At 44.9% G+C, this 20,512-nt stretch overlaps 1 protein-coding gene across 14 annotated transcripts in view; it reads right to left on the bottom strand.

The window, feature by feature from the left end:
* PKIG (cAMP-dependent protein kinase inhibitor gamma) overlaps window positions 1-20,289 on the bottom strand; it is an 89,071-nt gene extending 68,782 nt beyond the window's left edge. For 4 of the 14 annotated variants that reach the window (XR_004179081.1, XR_004179084.1, XR_004179083.1 and 1 more), the window contains exon 1: window positions 19,671-20,006. The gene's annotated coding sequence lies outside the window, so the exon portion shown is untranslated. Of the gene's footprint in view, window positions 1-19,387; window positions 19,410-19,670; window positions 20,007-20,091 lie in introns of those variants that run through there. The other 10 variants (XM_021921022.2, XM_017944785.3, XR_004179086.1 and 7 more) reach the window with 9 other exon arrangements.
* Between the last annotated feature and the right edge of the window lie 223 nt (window positions 20,290-20,512).

Genomic DNA, 20,512 nt, shown 5'->3' with positions numbered 1-20,512 from the left:
AAGTCTCAGAATGAGAATACACAGAAGGAACTGGCTTGAATCCTGAAAAAACCTCCAGAACCATGGTCCCTCCCTCCAGAACACCACTCTGGAAAATTGTGATTAATGTTAATTAATCCAGAACATCTTTACATATATTATTCCACTGCCTGTGTGGGATAAGATGCTACCTTTTTTTTTTTTTTTTTTTTTTTTAGAGACGGAGTCTCGCTCTGTCGCCCAGGCTGGAGTGCAGTGGCGCGATCCTGGCTCACTGCAAGCTCTGTCTCCTGGGTTCACACCATTCTCCTGCCTAAGCCTCCCAAGAAGCTGGGACTACAGGCACCCGCCACCATGCCCAGCTAATTTTTTGTATTTTTATTGGAGACAGGGTTTCACCGTGTTAGCCAGGATGGTCTCGATCTCCTGACCTTGTGATCCGCCCACCTTGGCCCTGGTCAGTCTTGCTCTATCATCCAGGCTGGAGTGCACTTGCGTGATCTCAGCTCACTGCAACCTCCGCCTCCCGAGTACAAGTAATTCTCCTGCCCCAGCATCCCAAGTAGCTGGGGTTACAGGTGCACACCACCACACCTGGCTAAGTTTTGTATTTTTAGTAGAGAGGTTTCACCATGTTGGCCAGGCTGGTCTCAAACTCCTGATCTCCAGTAAGCCGCCCGCCTCAGCCTCCCAAAGTGCTGGAATTACTAGTCATGAGCCACCATGCCCAGCCTATTTTTAATGGAGAACAGGGTTTCACCATGTTGGTTAGGCTGGTCTCAAATGCCTGAATTCAAGTGATCCGCCCACCTTGGCCTCCCAAACTGCTGGGATTACAGGCATGAGCGACCGCGCCCCACCAATGCTATGTTTAAGATGCTATTACTTTTCCCATTTTTCTGATGAAGAAACTGCAGCTTAGAAAGGTCGGTGTCCAAAGTCACCAAGTTAGTAAGTGCCACAGCTGCCACACTCAGCTCCCACGAGCTACGCGGGAGTGATAGTAATGGCGGTGGCAGCACTTAGGCTGTACTCACCGTGTGTGGGGCATTGTTCTTCACACTTCCCTGTGTCAACTCATGTGATCCTCAAGACAACCCTATGAGGCAGGTTTGTATTTGGACCACCAGCCTCCTCTTTCTCTACCCTGCTCACCACACATGGCCTGCTTCTCTCCCCACAAAATCAAAATCAGCATCCCGATGTCATCATATTCTCTCTACCCTTAGTCTAAATCAAAATTTGTTCTAAAATGCTGGTAATTGTTGAAGCTTGATTATGGATAATGGAGGTTTTTTTCAATAGTATTCTCTCTACTTTTGCCTATATTTGAAATTACCTTATAAACATTTAACATGTTTTGCTCTAACATGGAACGTAAGCTATTGAAAAGGCTACAAGACTAGCTCCACTGACAATGAATTCAAAGGAAGTGTTACTGAAGATGGCTATGCAATAATAGAAGAACAGTGACGTTGATTCATTCTCTCATTCCAGGAACATAAATTGAGCACCCATGGTATGTTAGGATGTACAGATGTCCAAGGAAGGACTCCTGTCCTCAACAAGCTAAGAGTTTAGTAGCAGACACAAAATAAACACAAAGGTAATTATGGAGGAGGACTATTTATGAGAAATGTTATAAAAAGAAAAGTTTGAAGTGCTATGTGATTTGGAAAAAGAAATAACATCAGGACAAATTCCATTACATTGAACTCCCTGAGACAGTCCAAACTTTTTGGTATATTCAACATTATTTAAAATCAGTGAGGGGCCTGGGTGCAGTGGCTCATGCCTGTAATCCCAGCACTTTGGGATGCCGAGATGGGTGGATCACCTGAGGTCAGGAGTTCGAGACCAACCTGGCCAACATGGTGAAACCCCGTTTCTACTAAAAATACAAAAATTAGTCGGGTGTGGTGGTGCATGCCTGTAGTCCCAGCTACTTGGGAGGCTGAGGCAGGAGAATCACTTGAACCGGGAAGGTGGAGGCTATGGGGAGCCAAGACTATACCACTGCACTCCAGCGTAGGCAACAAAGTAAGACTCTGTCTCAAAAAAATAAAAAAAATTTGAAAAAACAAAAAATATACTAGAAAGGTGTCTCGGGAAAGAAGCTTACCAGGGCACCATTTATAATGACCAACAATAAGGCCTGGTGATATTCATTTCAATTGATACACAGTAACCCATACATAACAACTGAAGAAACAAAGTAGAAGCTCTCTCCCTGATGGGATCAGGACTAATAATGGTATCACGCATTTTAAAAAATACAGTTAAAGAGAGGAATCATTAAAAATGTATGTTTATTTTCCAAATACTTGCTAAGGGATGAAAGCCTCTCCTCTCCCCTCTCCCCTCCCCTCTCCTCTTCTCTTCTCTGAGACAGGGTCTCTCTCTGTCACCTGTGCTGGACTGCAGTGGCATGATTATGCCTCACTGCAGCCTCAACCTCCCTGGGCTCAGGTGATTCTCCCACCTCAGCCTCCAAGTAGCTGGGAGTACAGGCACGCACCACCACAATCTGCTAATTTTTGTATTTTTTGTAAACACAGGGTTTTGCCAGATTTCCCAGGCTTGTGTCTCAAACTCCTGGACTCAAGTAATCCACCTGCCTCAGCCTCCCAAAGTGCTGGGATTATAGACGTGAGCCACTGCGCTCAGTGGAGGCCTTTTCTTGAGACTGAGTTCAAGCAATTAAAGTTTCTGCATGAACTACACTCATGATGTACATCTATGATTTTCAGTTTTCACTAGAACGATACTTGTGAAGTATTCTGAAGGCAGAAACATATATGTATATATGTTTTGGAGACAGGGTCTTACTCCATCTCCCAGGCTGGAGTAAGTGGCGTGATCATAGTTCACTGTAACTTCAAACTCGTGGGCTTCAGTGATCCTCCCACTTCAGCCTCCCAAGTAGCTAGGACTACAGGGACACGCCACTACATCTGGCTAATTTTACTTTTTGTAGAGATGGGGTCTCACTGTTGCCCAGACTGGTCTCAAACTCCTGGCCTCAAGTAATCTTCCTCCCTCAGCCTCCTAGTGTTAGGATTACAGAACCTCACCTGTCAGAATCTCCATATTTTTATAAATTTTTTTCTTCAATCTTTTCAGAGGTCTGTTCCACCTCTAATTTGAAAAGAATATTTTTTCTTAGCCATTTACCTTTATCAGGTAAACACATTCAACTTATTTTTCATAAAAGCAGTATCTCTTTTCCTTTTTCCCTTTATATTTCATTGGTTAACATAATATTTAATTATTTTGTAATCACAATAATAAAACAGGCTAGGGAACAAACCCAGTTGACTCTTATTGACTGTCACTGTTATCAACACATTATCAGCAAACATTTATAATGCAGGCTGGGCACTGCAGGTGTGGTGGCTCACACCTGTAATCCCAGCACTTTGGGAGGCCGAGGTGGGTGGATCACCTGAGGTCAGGAGTTCGAGACTAGCCTGGCCAACATGGTGAAATCCTGTCTCTACTAAAAACACAAAAATTAGCTGGGCATGGTGGGCCACACCTGTAATCCCAGCTACTCCAGAAGTTGAGGCGGGGATGAAATGCTTGAACCCAGGAGGTGGAGGTTGCAGTGAACAGAGATTGCGCCACTGCATTCCAGCTCAGGCCATAGAGCAAAATTCCATCTCAAAAAAAAAACAAAAAAAAGGGGCCGGGTGCAGTGGCTCAAGCCTGTAATCCCAGCACTTTGGGAGGCCGAGACGGGCGGATCACGAGGTCAGGAGATCGAGACCATCCTGGCTAACACGGTGAAACCCCGTCTCTACTAAAAAATACAAAAAGCTAGCCGGGCGAGGTGGCGGGCGCCTGTAGTCCCAGCTACACGGGAGGCTGAGGGAGGAGAATGGCGTAAAACCCGGGAGGCGGAGCTTGCACTGAGCTGAGATCCGGCCACTGCACTCCAGTCTGGGCAACAGAGCGAGACTCCGTCTCAAAAAAAAAAAAAAAAAAGGAAGAAAGAAAGAAAAAGGAAAGTCAATGTAAAAACTGCAATTTTCTCCAAATAGAGGGGACAGCTAACATTGTTGGCTGCCTCCTGTGGTGGGCACTGCCCAATTCCAGGCTTGTATCTATTTTTCATTCTTCCACAGTTACAGAATCCCTCTGTTGTTGGGAATGGCAATGTATACAGCTAAGAAACGGCATTTACCAGCCTTCTTCACAAGTAAGAATGGACAATGAGATGTAAACTGAACATGGTGGTTGGGACTTAGGGTACTTTTAAAGGGTGTCCTCTGCCCTCCCCTTTCCTACTTCTTCCTGCCTCAAAGACCGTTTGGCTAGAGAGCCAGAGCAACACGTGCAGCCACAAGGTGACTGCAAGCTGTATGATAAGCATGGTGAAACAGAAAGAGATCGGCTGCCTGATGGCACTGTGGAACTACCATGCCAGGAACAGACTATCTACTTTGGACTTAATATTTTTTGAGAGAAAAATAATCTGTCTTCTTTAAAGACAGGTTATTTCTTTAAACGTGCTGTTATCAGCAGCCAACACAATTCCTCTTTGACCAATCTACTTAGCGTCCATTCCCCTACCCATAGAAAAAAAACTTTTCTAACAGAAACACAATTCTGTTTCTGATTGGTCTAGAGATAATTTCATCCCTCTTGTAAACGGCTTGTTCAAGAACCAGGCCTAAGCCCATCAGGTCATCACATTGCCCTACTGACAGGAACTGGCTCAGGAATGAGCACATGACCCAGTCCAGGCCACTGAGATTCTAGGGTTAGTTCTCTGGCGGCTTCTGAGAAAAATTCTCACTCTAAGGAACAATTTTTCTTTTTCTTTTTTCTTTTTTGAGATAGAGTTTTGCTCTTGTTGCCCAGGTTGGAGTGTAGTGGTGTGACCTCAGCTTGCTGCAACCTCCACCTCCCAGGTTCAAGCGATTCTCCTGCCTCAGCCTCCCAAGTAGCTGGGACTACAGGCATCTACGATCATGCCCAGCTAATATTTTGTATTTTTAGTAGAGATGGGGTTTCACCACGTGGGCCAGGCTGGTCTCAAATTCCTGACCTCAGGTGATCCACCCGCCTCGGCTTCCCACAGTGCTGGGATTACAGGTGCTTTACAGGTGTAAGCCACCATGCCCAGCCAAGACAATCTTTCTATTCCTTAGGTGGGTGCCATACATAGATCTGGGGTCTAGGCCTATTGCAGCTATTTTGCTGCTTGCCTGAGGAAGAGGCCAATATTCTAGGGAGGGCACACCCAAGGAAATCTTCGGGAAAGAAGCCTGTGACAGTAGATTAAGTTAACCTTGAAGTCTGTCCAGGACAAGTATAACTGTATCAGCCAAAACATACACATGTTGCAGAGGTCATCTCAGAAGCAATGGAGTAGGTACTGAGAGTTATGCAAATATTTTGGGAAGGCTAAAGTAAGTCAGGTCTTCCCAGCGGGCATGCAAGGCAGGGCATGGGGTCTTCAAAATATTTCTGTGCCCTTTCCATACGAGGCCTGATAAAGAACTTACTATACAGTAAGTTTGCAAATACTGAGTTATTTTAGAAGTGCTTTTTGAACAGGTTTTTGCAAAAAAAAAAAAAAAAGGGTTACTATATAAGTGTTCATTTGTCAAAGGCTTTATAGTAACAAATGTAACAGCTGACATTTACATGTTAAGTTCTTTCTATCTGCGAAGACTGTGCTGAGCCCTTTATTTCATGCAATCCTCACAAGAAACAAGGAACTCTCATAATACCCACTTTACAAGTGAGGAAGCTCTGAAGTTTAGCAAGGTTAAGTATATTGTGCAGTAAGTAGAAAGTGCCTGGGCCAAGATGTGAATTCATGTCCAAAGGACTCCAGGGCCTCACTCCTAACCACAACTTTGTACTGCTTCCTTATGAATACACAAAAGCACAGCGACCCTATCTCTGAGAGTGCACTTCTTCAAAACATTCTGTTCTCCTAACCCTCTTAAGTATACTATACTTGTCACACCACAAGTCCCAATTTTTTGGTTTATAAAATACAGGTGCCAGGCACAGTGGCTCACACCTGTAATCCCAGCACCTTGGGAGGCTGAGATGGGCCGATCACTTGAGGTCAGGAGTTCAAGACCAGTCTGGCCAACATGGTGAAACCCTGTCTCTACTAAAAATATAAAAATTAGCTTGGTGTGGTGGCGCACTCCTGTAGTCCCAGATACTCGGGAGGCTGAGGCAGGAGAATTGCCTGAACCCAGGAGGCAGAGGCTGCAGTGAGCCAAGTTTGCGCCACTGCACTCCATCCAGCCTCGGCGACAGAGCTAGACTCTGTCTTGAAAAAAAAAATTATAAAAGAAATTTTTTAAAAATATGGCCACTACATTTAATATGTGCTATAAATAACATGCAGAGATCATCAAAAACCAATGAAAGTTAAGCCTTATGCACATAAGAAAACAATAGAATTATGTTATGCTTAACTGACACTCAAAATCAAGATTAAACCATCAGCTTTTTTTTTTTTTTTTTTAAGTTTCATTCTGGTGATTAGCAGAAACACAGAGTAGGTAGGTTTGCAAAATCAGGACTGGGAGAAAGGAAGATAACTCACATTAATTAAGCCCCTTCTAGTGGCCAAGCTTTATAATGGTTAACTCTCACATGACCTCATGAGACATTTTACAGATAAGGGAATCTAGACTTAGAGACCTTGCCCAAGGTTACCCTGATCTGCCTGAAACGCAAGTTTTTGTTATTCTCATTATGCAACTCTGCATTCCTATGAGTTCCAGCAATTTCTAAGGATTGGCTAACAGAGAACAATGACCCTGAGGCCACATGAAAGCTCTGTAAGTTATTAGCCTCCCTGGAAATATCATTTTCATTTTCAGTTGCTTTCTTTTTTTTTTTTTTTTTTTTTTTGAGACAGAGTCTCGCTCTGTCGCCCAGGCTGGAGCGCAGTGGCCGGATCTCAGCTCACTGCAAGCTCCGCCTCCCGGGTTTATGCCATTCTCCTGCCTCAGCCTCCCGAGTAGCTGGGACTACAGGCGCCGCCACCTCGCCTGGCTAGTTTTTTGTATTTTTAGTAGAGACGGGGTTTCACCGGGTTAGCCAAGATGGTCTTGATCTCCTGACCTCATGGTCCGCCCGTCTCGGCTTCCCAAAGTGCTGGGATTACAGGCTTAAGCCACCACGCCCGGCCGGTCATTTTCAGTTGCTTTCTATTATAGTGTCTTTGGCTTTAACAAATTACAAATAAGAAAATAAGCTAGGCCGGGCGCGGTGGCTCAAGCCTGTAATCCCAGCACTTTGGGAGGCCGAGGCGGGTGGATCACAAGGTCAGGAGATCGAGACTATCCTGGCTAACATGGTGAAACCCCGTCTCTACTAAAAATACAAAAAACTAGCCGGGCGCGGTAGCGGGCGCCTGTAGTCCCAGCTACTTGGGAGGCTGAGGCGGGAGAATGGCGTGAACCCGGGGGGCGGAGCTTGCAGTGAGCCGAGATCGCGCCACTGCACTCCAGCCTGGGAGACACAGTGAGACTCCGTCTCAAAAAAAAAAAAAAAAAAAGAAAATAAGCTATACTTGACCGGGCATGGTGGCTTATGCCTATAATCCCAGCACTCTGGGAGGCCGAGGTGGGAGGATCATTTGAGGTCAGGAGTTCAAGACCAGCCTGACCAACATGGTGAAACTCTGTCTCTACTAAAAATACAAAAATTATCTGGGCGTGGTGGCACACCCCTGTAGTCCCAGCTACTCGGGAGGCTGAGGCAGGAGAATCACTTGAACCTGGGAGGCAGAGGTTGCAGTGAGCTGTGATCGCGCCATTGCACTCCAGCAATGAGCAACAAGAGCAAAACTCCATCTCAAAACAAACAAACAAAAAAAAAGAACCTACACTTTAAAATCTAATGTTTCAAATTTTACTTAAAAACTACAAGAAAACAGGTATTACGTTTTATATAAGCCAATGAAAAAATACATATTTCTTTTCTTAGGTAGTAAAATATAATCAATAAGCAGCAGAATGTTAAGTTTTGGTACAAATATTCAAATAAAAACACAGTCTACCAGCCAGGTCAACATACAGAGATCCCGTATCCACAAAAAAATTAAAAATTAGCTGGATGTGGTGGCACACACCTGTAGTCCCAGCTACTCAAGAGGCTGAGGTGAGAAGATTACTTGAGTCCCAGAGTTCGAGGTGGCAATGAACTATGATTGCACCACAGCAACTCCAGCCTGGGTGACAGAATGAGACCCAGTCTCAAAAACAAAACAAAACAAAACAAAACCCACAGTCTAGTCTTAAAAGCACACAGCCCATGAAGAATCACTTAAAAAATAAATCAACGTCTGTATTTCCTAGTCCTTCATTGCTGATGTCACTAAATATCCCATTGCTCATGTCCTAAGCCCATCCTGATTAGAAAAGGGAGGAACAAAATTAGGGCTACTCTTGCTATCATCATATGCATAGGAGGTCTGGCTCCCTCCACTGAATTCCCATGCCTAGAAGCTAACCAAAGGGCTGAGTCAGTTTCTCCACCCACTCATTCCTGCCCAGTCCTAACTTCCTTCCCCTCTCCAACCAACTAATACTGATGAGGCCCTACATTCCTTTAACGGTTCCAGTGCTGGTTAGATCAGTTACTCTACCTCAGTATAACCAGAGAATCAAAAACATCAGTACTGCCAGGCACAGTGGCTCATGCCTGTAATCCCAGTACTTGAGGAGGCCGAGGCAGATGGATCACCTGAGGTCAGGAGTTCAAGACCAGCCTGGCCAACATGGTGAAATCCAGTCTCTACTAAAAATACAAAAAAAAATTAGCTGGGTATGGTAGTGGGCACCTGTAATCCCAGCTACTCAGGAGGCTGAGGCAGGAGAATCTTTGAACCCAGGAGGTGGAGGTTGCAGTGAGCTGACATCATGCCACTGCACTCCAGCCTGGGCAACAGAGCAAGACTCCGTCTCAAACAAAAACAAAAACAAAAAAACAAAACAAAAACATCAGTACATGTGAAAATCCCTGGAAGGTTTTTCACATAACTCATGTACCCAGTTCAATTTGACTACCAGGGTATTAATTTGGTCACTGGGATAATGTAATTAATTTTGGTTAATTGGTAGTCACCCAAGAAAGCCTTTAAAGGAAGTTCTAAAATGAATCAATATATTGTATAATTTTATAAATGGATCAATATACTGTATTATTTTATAACTAGCATGCTTGAACATAAATGAATCCTTGACCGAGAAACTTGTTATAGCATAGGGTGGTTGCTTAAATACTGGAAAAACTGGGCAGGGCACAGTGTCTCACACTTGTAATCCCAGCACTTTGGGAGGCCAAGGCGGGTGGATCATCTGGGGTCAGGAGCTTGAGACCAGCCCGGTCAACATGGTGAAACCCCGTCTCTACTAAAAAAATACAAAAATTAGCCGGGTGTGGTGGGGTATGTAATTCCAGCTACTCAGAAGGCTGAGGCAGGAGAATCGCTTGAACCTGGGAGGCAGAGGCTGCAGTAAGCCAAGATCACGCCAATGCACTTCAGCCTGGGCAACAAGAGTGAAGCTCCATCTCAAATAAATAAATAAATAAATAATAAGTAAATACTGGAAAAATTATATTACTTGACCAGGACACCATATATTTTACATCATGACTCAGAGATACATAAATGGAGCTGAAACAGAAGTTTTACAAAACTTATTCTTACTCTATATGATGTATCTGAGATGAACTATGATTTTTTTCTATTTTTCCATTTAAAAAAATGCTAGGCCGGGCACAGTGGCTCACACCTGTAATCCCAGCACTTTGGGAAGCTGAGGTGGGAGGATCACTTGAGGTCAGGAATGCGAAACCAGCCTGGCCAACATGGTGAAACCCCATCTCTACTAAAAATACAAAACTTAGCTGAGTGTGGTGGTGTGTGCCTGTAGTCCCAGCTATTCGGGAGGCTAAGGCAGGAGAATCGTTTGAACCCGGGAGGCAGAGGATGCAGTGAGCCAAGATCGTACCACTGCACTCCAGCCTGGGTGACAAAGCGAGACTCCGTTTAAAAAAAAAAAAAAAATGCTGGAACCTTTACCCCAAATATTCCTCAAGCTACATTAGCAGGCTACAATGTAGGTTGAGGAATAGCAGTTTGAAAAACACTAATACAGGCAGCCCTTCCACTGTGTGGTTTTGCAAATATATAAGGCCAACCCAGGAAAGCAATGTTGGGAGCAGTTAGTGTTGGACAGAGCATATAGATTCTGGCTCTTTTTTATTACTACATTAAGTTGGGCTATTAAATGAGGAATTTTTTTTCCACCTACCAGAGTGGAGCATAGATGACAGTGTGTAAAGGCTTCCTTTAATTGGGAGATAGTGGGATTAAACAGAGCGTGTGACTTGGCATCAGAAAATGTGAATTCATTTTGTAACCCCAATATAATAAAATAACGGATCTAGACAATGATCATTAGTAGTTGCTAAGCCATTCTGTGAAAGACTGATGGGAGACTTATAATAGATTGATCATACTATCAACATCTGAACCCAATGATCAATCTTAATATCATGCAAAGAGAGCTAATTAGACCTTACTGCCTCCTGACATGATACAATAGGATGTGCAGAGCATCACCTATAGGGTACAAGGGACAAAAAAACCATAAAAGGAATAAACATATTAAATGGATGCTGACCAGGCACAGTGGCTCACGCCTGTAATCTCAACACTTTAGGAGGCCAAGGCAGGTGGATCACTGGAGATCAGGAGTTCAAGACCAGCCTGGCCAACATGGTGAAACCTCACCTCTACTAAAAATACAAAAATTAGCTGGGCGTGGTGGCATGCGCCTGTAGTCCCAGCGACTCAGGAGGCTGAGGGAGGAGAATTGCTTTAACCCTGGAGGTAGACGTTGCAGTGAGCCAAGATTGCACCACTGCATTCCAGCAGTCTGGGCAACAGAATAAGACTCCATCTAAGAAAAATAAATAAATAAATAGATGCAATCAGCCAAATGCAGAATATGAGAAGTTGCATAGGGCAAATGATACGACTTTTTAAAACAAATAAATGGCAAAGGGAAAAAAAAAAAAGAAGAGGAGAAATTGCTACAGAGTAATAAGATTTTAAACAAGGGTATCCATTCTTTTGGCTTTCCTGGGCCACACTGGAAGAAGAAAAAAAATCACACACACACAAAAATCTCATAATGTTTTAAGAAAGTTTACAAATTTGTGTTGGGGGGCCGGGCGCAGTGGCTCAAGCCTGTAATCCCAGCACTTTGGGAGGCCGAGACGGGTGCATCACGAGGTCAGGAGATCGAGACCATCCTGGCTAACATGGTGAAACCCCGTCTCTACTAAAAAATGCAAAAAACTAGCCGGGCGAGGTGGTGGGCGCCTGTAGTCCCAGCTACTCGGGAGGCTGAGGCCGGAGAATGGCGTGAACCCGGGAGGCAGAGCTTGCAGTGAGCTGAGATCCGGCCACTGTACTCCAGCCTGGGCGACAGAGCCAGACTCCGTCTCAAAAAAAAAAAAAAAACAAATTTGTGTTGGGCCTCATTCAAAGCTGTCCTGGGCCACATGTGGCCCACAGGCTGCAGACTGGACAAGCTTGATTTAAGAGATGATCAATCAGGTCTAATATGGGCACCTTGTTTGGATCCCAGTGAACACAGACCAACTGTAAAAAGACATTTATGGGCCGGGCATGATGGCTCATGCCTGTAATCCCAGCACTTTGGGAGGCCAAGGCAGATGGATCATGAGGTCAGGAGATCGAGACCATCCCGGCTAACACAGTGAAACCCCATCTCTACTAAAAATACAAAAAATTAGCTGGGCGTGGTGGCGGGTGCCTGTAGTCCCAGCTACTCAGGAGGCTAAGGCAGGTGAATGGTGTGAACCCAGGAGGTGGAGATTGCAGTGAGCCGAGATCGCGCCACTGCACTCCAGCCCGGCGACAGAGCAAGACTCCGTCTCAAAAAAAAAAAAAAAGAAAAAAAAAGACATTTATGAAAGTTGGGCAGGCTGGGCATGATGGCTCATGCCTGCAATCTCAACACTTTGGGAGGCTGAGGCGGGCGGGCAGATCACCTGAGGTCAGGAGTTCGAGATCTGCCTGGCCAACATGGTGAAACCCCATCTCTACTTAAGATACAAAAATTAGCAGGGTATGGTGGTACATGCCTGTAATCCCAGCTACTCAGGAGGCGAAGCAGGATAAGTGCTTGAACCCAGGAGGCAGAGGTTGCAGTGAGTAGAGATCACGCCGCTGCACTCCAGTCTGAGTGAAAGAGTGAGGCTCCGTGTTAAAAAAAAAAAAAAAAAAAAAAACAAAACTGGGTACACTGACGTACGTCTGTATTTCCAGGTACTGATGAAGCTAAGGTAGGAGGATCCCTTGAACCTAGGCGTTCAAGTACAGCATGGGCAACATGGCGAGACTACATCTTGAAAAAAACATTTTTTTAGAAAGCCATTTATAAAATTGTTGAGGAAACTGAATACCAAATGGATATTATGTAATACTTAGGAATGACTACTGCTTGTTTCCTTAGGTGTAATAATGATATTGTGACTACAAGGGGGAAAGGAGGAGGAAAAAATCCTTTTCTCTTAGATGTGTGTATTGAAGTACAGTATTCATGGATGAAATATGACACCTAGGATTTGCTTTATGATAATTTAAGGCAGGGTGGAAGTGGGCAATATAGATGAAATAAAAGTGACCATATGTTGGTAACTGTTAAAGCTGAGTATATTAGGTGTCTTTTATTATCTTTTCTACTTTTGTATGTTTAAAATTTTCCATAATAAAAGGCTAAAATATAAGAAGAAAATAAAACCTGGATTCAAACTCCAGGACTTATTAGATATAGTATCTGAGAGGGATCTGTCACATCCTCTGATCTTCAATTTTCTCATTTGAAAATGAGAATGATGATCCCTACCCCACAGAATTGTTGGGAGGACTAAAATGAGATCATGGATTTGCATCTTTTGGAAATCCAGCTCTTCTAAACTGCAGAGCTATTTACAAATGTTAGCACAACAGTTAGCTCCCTCTGTCTGTAATGCTCTGGAAGTAGAGAGAGACTACAGGTTTGTGGGAGTGGAGCTAAGTGATGGGCTGAATCCATCTGGACCCTACAAATTTTCATTTTGTAAGAGTTCCTTGGCCGGGCGCGGTGGCTCAAGCCTGTAATCCCAGCACTTTGGGAGGCCGAGACGGGCGGATCACGAGGTCAGGAGATCGAGACCATCCTGGCTAACACAGTGAAACCCCGTCTCTACTAAAAATACAAAAACTTAGCCGGGCGAGGTGGCGGGCGCCTGTAGTCCCAGCTACTCGGGAGGCTGAGGCAGGAGAATGGCGTAAACCCGGGAGGCGGAGCTTGCAGTGAGCTGAGATCCGGCCACTGCACTCCAGCCTGGGTGACAGAGCGAGACTCCGTCTCAAAAAAAAAAAAAAAAAAAAAAGAGTTCCTTAATATGACACTGTGTACATTATATTGTCTTTTTCTCTCAAAAGCAGGCTGTCAGAATTTTCAATAAAATGTAAAAAATTTTAAGTTTTAAACTTTTAACAGAATTGTGACGTGCTCTACCTTGAATTATTTTTGTTTCTTATTTTCTCAATTATTCATATTTCTCCTACTAAAGTTAAAAAGTATATTTACAGGATGGCTGGGTGCAGTGGCTCACACCTATAATCCCAGCACTTTGGGAGGCCAAGATGGGTGGATCATCTGAGTTCAGAAGTTTGAGACCAGCCTGGCCAATATGGTGAAACCCCGTCTCTACTAAAAACGCAAAAAAAAAAAAAAAAACCGCTGGTGTGGTGGCGTGTGCCTGTAATCCCAGCTACTCGGGAGGCCGAGGCAGGAGAATCACTTGAACCTCAAAGGCGGAGGGTGCAGCGAGCCAAAATTGCACCACTGCACTCCAGCCTGAGGGACAGAGTGAGACTATATCTCAAAAAAAAAAAAAAAAAAAAAAGTGTATTTACAGGAGACTGTGTTATTGACATAAAACTCAACACAGGCAGGGCATGGTGGCTCATGCCTGTAATCCCAGCATTTTGGGAGGCTGAGGCGGGCAGATAAGTTGAGGTCAGGAGACAAGACCAGCCTGGCCAACATGGTGGAACCCCATCTCTACATAAATACAAAACTGCTGGGACCGGTGGCTCACACCTGTAATCCCAGCACTTTGGGAGGCTGAGGCAAGAGGATCACCTGAGGTTGGGAGTTCAAGACCAGCCTGACCAACATGGAGAACCCTGTCTCTACTAAAAATACAAAATTAGCTGGGCGTGGTGGCACATGCCTGTAATCCCAGCTACTCAGGAGGCTGAGGCAGGAGAATGGCTTGAACCCAGGACGGGGAGGTTGCGGTGAGCCGAGATCGCACCATTGCACTCCAGCCTGGGCAATAAGAGTGAAACTCCATCTCAAAATAATAATAATAATAATACAAAAATTAGCCAGGCATAATGGCGGGTGCTTGTAATCCCAGCTATCCGGGAGGCTGAGGCAGGAGAATTGCTTGAACATGGGAGGCAGAGGTTGCAGTGAACCGAGATCACGCCATTACACTACAGCCTGCGCAACAGAGCGAGACTCTGTCTCTAAAAAAAAAAAAACAAAAAAAAAAACCATTGTTTAAAATATTCCAGGTGCTTTTAGAATAATAGATATGTGTACTTCAGTACTAAAGGTTCATCTCAAATAAAAGGAAATTAACAGAAGTTCAAGTACAGGCAACACAAAGGGATACCTGGCACTATCTGGCTTCAGCTTAAAGAATGGTTGGAAAGAGCCAGTGTAATCTCTCTAGGTGCAAATCAGATCAAGTCATTTCACTTCCTTTCAATGGTTTCTCCCACCTTCTAGAAGAAGTCCAAACTGCTAAACAAAGGCTCAGGTGGTTCTCCAGCCTTATTTCCTCCCTCCTCCCCTAGTCAAAGCCCCAACAGGACTGATGCCCCTTCCCACCAGAGGCCAGGAAAGCTTCATCTTCCACTACTCTCTCCCTTACCTCTTAGTGGTCAAGTCCTGTTGAGTCTCCTTCTGAAATGTCTCTCAAATCTGCCCTCTCCTTTCCCTTCCTGCTGCCACTGCCCTTTTTTACCCTTATTTCCCCAGCCCCCTAAAGAAGATATTTCCTGATTTTTTTTTTCTGATTATGAAGGCAATTCATGCTCATAAGAAAGGAAAATTAAGGCAATGAGGAACAGAATAAAAGTTTCCCCATGATCTCATAAACAGCTTACCTTTTAGTACACTTATGTTTCACTGCAGTATTATTCACAACAGCCAAAAGATGGAAGCAACTCAAAGTGACCATCAATGAATAGATAAACAAAGTGTGGTATAAACATGCAATGGAATATTATTCAGCCTTACAAAAAGAATGAAATTCTGACACATGCTACACAACAAGGATGAACCTTGAGGACAGGATGCAAGATTCCACTAACACAATGTATCTAGAGTAACCAAACACATAGAAAACAAAAGTAGAATGGGTGCTGTAAGGCCGGGCGCGGTGGCTCAAGCCTGTAATCCCAGCACTTTGGGAGGCCGACGCGGGTGGATCACGAGGTCAGGAGATCGAGACTATCCTGGCTAACATGGTGAAACTCCGTCTCTACTAAAAATACAAAAAACTAGCCGGGCGTGGTGGCGGGCGCCTGTAGTCTCAGCTACTTGGGAGGCTGAGGCGTGAACCCGGGAGGCGGAGCTTGCAGTGAGCCGAGATCACGCCACTGCACTCCAGCCTGGGAGACACAGCAAGACACCGTCTCAAAAAAAAAAAAAATAGAATGGGTGCTGCTAAAGGCTGGTGGGGAGGGGGAAATGGGGAACTAAACCTCTTAAAGGTATAGTTTGGCTTTTGCACTTTTGCAAGATGAAAAAGTTGTGCAGATTGGTTGCACGGCATGAATACACTTAACACTACAAAACTTTACACCTAAAAATAGTTAAGATGGTAAATTTTATCACAATTAAAGATTTAACATTTTTAAAAAGAACTAGTATTTCCAGACATTTTTATTATAAACATGTATACATTAAAAAAAAACAGGAACATACTGTACTGTAATCTGCTTTTTACACCTAACCATATCATGTAAACATCTTTCTAATATATATAGCTCCCACCTAATTGGTTTTTTTGTTTTTTTTTTTGAGATGGAGTTTTGCTCTTGTCACCCAGCCTGGAGTGCAATGGTGCAATCTCAGTTCACTGCAACCTCTGCCTCCCAGGTTGAAGGGAGTTTCCTGCCTCAGTTTCCCAAGTAGCTGGGATTACAGGCGTGCATCACTACACCCAGTTAATTTTTGTATTTTTAGCAGAGATGGGGTTTCACCCTGTTGACCAGGGTAGTCTCGAACTCCTCACCTCAGATGATCCGCCCGCCTTGGCCTCCCAAAGTGCTGGGATTACAGGTGTGAGCCACCATGCCGGGCCAATTTTTCAATTTTATAAAAACATGAAAGTCAATATCTTATGATGCCTTATGACAGACACCTCTTTTTTTTAACCTACCCTTCTCCAGTATCAATACTCTGATGTTCCCATGGGAAAACTACTTTACCTTACTCATCCTGTCCTCCCATCCCCATGCCCAGCCAACTCCTACTCTGTGTGGCTAAGCCAGGTACATGTATTTTTAAGTTTATTTCTAAGTATTTATTTTTCATGTTGCTATTGTCAGTTCTCCTACAATTACCTTTTCTATTTTTGGTTGCATAAAGCTATTGCTTTTTGTCTATCTTATAACTGCTGTTCACTTAGCCTTATTATATCTAAGTATTTTTAGCTTAATTCTTTTGAATTTTTTCAGCAGACAATCATATCACAGGTAGAGATTTATATCATCCAGGCAGTGGTTAAGAGTAAAAGCTCTGGGTCTTCAGGTAAACCTAGATTCAAATACTGTGTGAACCTGAGTGAGCATTCTACCCCAGTTTCTTTATCCATAAACTTGCAATTATTAGAGGGCCTATCTCACAGGGTTGTTGTAAACATCACATTATTCATCAAGAACAGTGCATGAGCCGGGCGCAGTGGCTCATGCCTGTAATCCTAGCACCTTGGGAGGCTGACACGAGTGGATCACTTGAGGTCTGGAGTTCGAGACCAGCCTGGCCAACATGGCAAAATCCCATCTCTACTAAAAATACAAAAATTAGCTGAGTGTGGTGGCTCGCACCTGTATTCCCAGCTACTTAGGGGGCTGAGGCAGGAGGATCGCTTGAACACAGGAGGCAGAGGCTTCAGTGAGCCAAGATTGCACCACTACACTCCAGCATGGGTGACAGAGTGATACCCTGTCTCAAAAAAAAAAGAAAGAAAGAAAAAAAAGTGCATGAAAAGTACTTAACACAATACTAGTTCAATAAATGCCTGCTATCTGCCGATAATGAAAATTGTGACTTGCCTTCCACACTTATACCTTTATTTTTGTTGCATCACACTGGTGCACTCCTTTCAGGAATAACCTGGCTTCCCACGTCTCCAAAAAGTAACAGGCATCAGACTCCTATTGAAGGATCTGTACTGTGGAACTCCGCTACTCCCACCTTCTCAGGAAAGTTATACTATCAATTCTCTCCTTCATATCCTGTATCTTCTCACCCTTTCCCTCTCTACTGGCTCTTTGCCAACAGCATTTAATCTCTCATGCTCAAAAAAACTTCACCTATTCCCCAATCGCTCCCCAGCCTTCTCTCTACCTCCCTTCGCAGCCAAACTTCTCTGAGCTGCCTACACTTTGTCTTTCTCACATCCCACTCTTAACTCATCCCACTGATATATTATATTGAACCTTTGAAAGCTGCTGATATTATAGATTCCGCCCCAACCATTTCACCAAATCTGCTCAATGAGGTCCCAACTGACCTCCATATTTATTTACCCAAAAAGACACATTTTAATTTTTAACTTGTATTACTCAGACATCTCAGCAACATCTACAAAGGCCAACCTCTTCCTTTGGACTTCATTACTATACTTTGCTGGTTTCTCTCCTGTTCCTGTTTCTCTAGCCATTTCTTTTAGCGTAGCCTGAGTGCATGACTCTTTCTTCCAAGAGAATGCAATGCAGTAGCCCTGAATAATCTCAGCCTTTTTTTTTTTTTTAACCTCTCTAGATAGATCTCTTTCAATATTGATCTTTAACTTCCAGTTGTAGTGGACTGCTTTTGGCTCCATGAATGTACTTTTGAATATGTCTGGAATATCCCCACGATAGCTAACTCAGACTACACCCTCTAGACATTTTATCAAAACCCTACCTGAATCTCCAAACTACGCTAGATTGACCTTAACATGCGCCCCCTTTCACAATTCTCCTCACAATTATAATCACTTGTTTGATGCATATTTTCTTCACCAATCTGTGATCTCCTTGAGGGCAGGGACCTGCTTCCTTACTACCTACACGGTGCCTTGCACATAGAAGATGCTCATTAAATATTTTTTTAATTAGCCAGGCACAGTGGTGTGCACCTGCAGTCTCAGCTATGTGGGAAGCTGAGACAGGAGGATCACTTGAGCCCAGGAATCTGAGACCAGCATGGGCAACGCAGTGAGACCTCATCTCAAAAATAAATACATACACGCACACACAGTCACACACACACATATATATGAATCACCACAAATGAATGCCTGCAAAGTGAAAAACAGATGGGAAGAATGATAAGACCAAGAGAGAGCCAGGCACAGTGGCTCATGCCTGTAATCCCAGCACTTTGGGAGGCTGAGGCGGATGGATCATGAGGTCAGGAGATCGAGACCATCCTAACACGGTGAAACCCCGTCTCTACTAAAAATACAAAAAATGAGTTGGGCGTGGTGGCAGACGCCTGTAGTCCCAGTTACTCGGGAGGCTGAGGCAGGAGAATGGCGTGAACACGGGAGGTGGAGCTTGCAGTGAGCAGAGATCGCGCCACTGCACTACAGCCTGGGCGACAGAGCAAGAGTCTGTCTCAAAAAAAAAAGACCAAGAGAGAAACACAAAAAACTGATCTTTCTGAAACCATACCTCTGATCAAAAACACACACCTCTGGCTTAAAACCCTTTGATGGCTTCCCACTGCCCCCAAGATAAAGCCCAAACTCCTCTACACTTACGAAGAGTCTTCAGGAGGAGCACCTGCTTGTCTCTCAAACACCATCTAGCCAGACCCCCTCCAACTCTCATAATCTGCTCTCCAGCTAGCCTGAAATCCTTGCAGATTCCCAAGAAGTCTGCACTCTCTCCCCAAGGCTTTGCACACACTGCTTTCTCTACCTACAGCAAGGTACACTCCACCAGCCTCATCTTCTGGTCAACATAAAGGCAGCCTTCTTGTCTCATTTTGGAAGTCACCTTCTTTTGGCATCTCTCCCTGATCATCTACACTAACCTCACCTCCAGAAATCCAGGTTAAACTGTTTTCTCTGTGCATTCAGTCCCTCTGCACGTCCAAAATCATAACCGGAATCACTGTGAATTCTTGTTTACGGGTCTGTCTCCTCCGGAAAACTGTGGAGTTCCCTCAGGACACGATGTCTCTTGTTCACTTTTTTACCCTGGCTATCAGCCCGGGCCCTGACTCACAATAAATGCTCAATGATGGTCTTCGTTGTAGTAGAATAATAAAAGCTCCCAAGTATTGAGGACTTACCTCCACGAATTTCAAATATAAATTTACCTTGTAATAACGTCATCAGACAGGTGCTACCATGATTCCCATTTTGCAGACGATAAAACTGACGCACAAAGAAGTCAATCCTCTCTGGCCCCAGAACAGTCGCACACACAAATACATTTTCTGCACAGTTTCGAGTTATTTTCCGGCCCCCAAATAAGAAGGGATTTTTTTTTAAGAAACTTTCGAATGAGGTTTACCAATGGCTACAAATAAAATAAACAGCCGAAAACGGACTCTCCCTGAACGCGGGGCGGGGTCAAAGGGCGTCGGGGGCTCAGTCCCCGGCGTGGCTGAGGGACAAAGATCGGACCGCAGCCTCCCTCCCCGAGGTCCCCGGCGGCTCAGCCCCTCGCCCCCTGCGACGAGTCGACGCCAGGCCCGGAGCGTTGGGGCCGCAACCGGGCGCCCAGCTCCTGCTCACCTGCGGTCTCGCCGCCTCGCAGTGCCTGGGCCGCCGGCCCGCAGCGCCTCCCCGGGGCAGCCTAGCGCCAGCAGCCAGCAACCCGCAGCGCAGCCCGTTGCCTTGGCGACCCGGGCTGCCGAACTCCCGCGGCACTCGCGCTACGGCGGCTCGGATGGGACCAGGACGGTTCGCGTCCCTTTCCGCAGCCGCGGAGGGGGCAGAGGAGGGACGAGGTGAGGGACGAGGTGGGAGTCGAGGGCTGAGCTGCGAAGGAGGGATCCGGGTTGGAAGTAGGCCCGGGGAAGAGAAGGAAAGGGGGACAGTGAGGCCAGGGGGAGGTCTTGGGCCGCGAGTACTGCTTGTGCCTCAGTTTATCTCTTTGTAACCTCAGATGGGGACCGTGCGAGGAGGAAACGGAGCCTGAGGTGGTGGCTTGATA

Source organism: Papio anubis, chromosome 16, assembly GCF_008728515.1.
Source record: "Papio anubis isolate 15944 chromosome 16, Panubis1.0, whole genome shotgun sequence".
NCBI lineage: Eukaryota > Metazoa > Chordata > Mammalia > Primates > Cercopithecidae > Papio > Papio anubis.
This window is presented reverse-complemented; position numbering and strand designations above follow the sequence as displayed.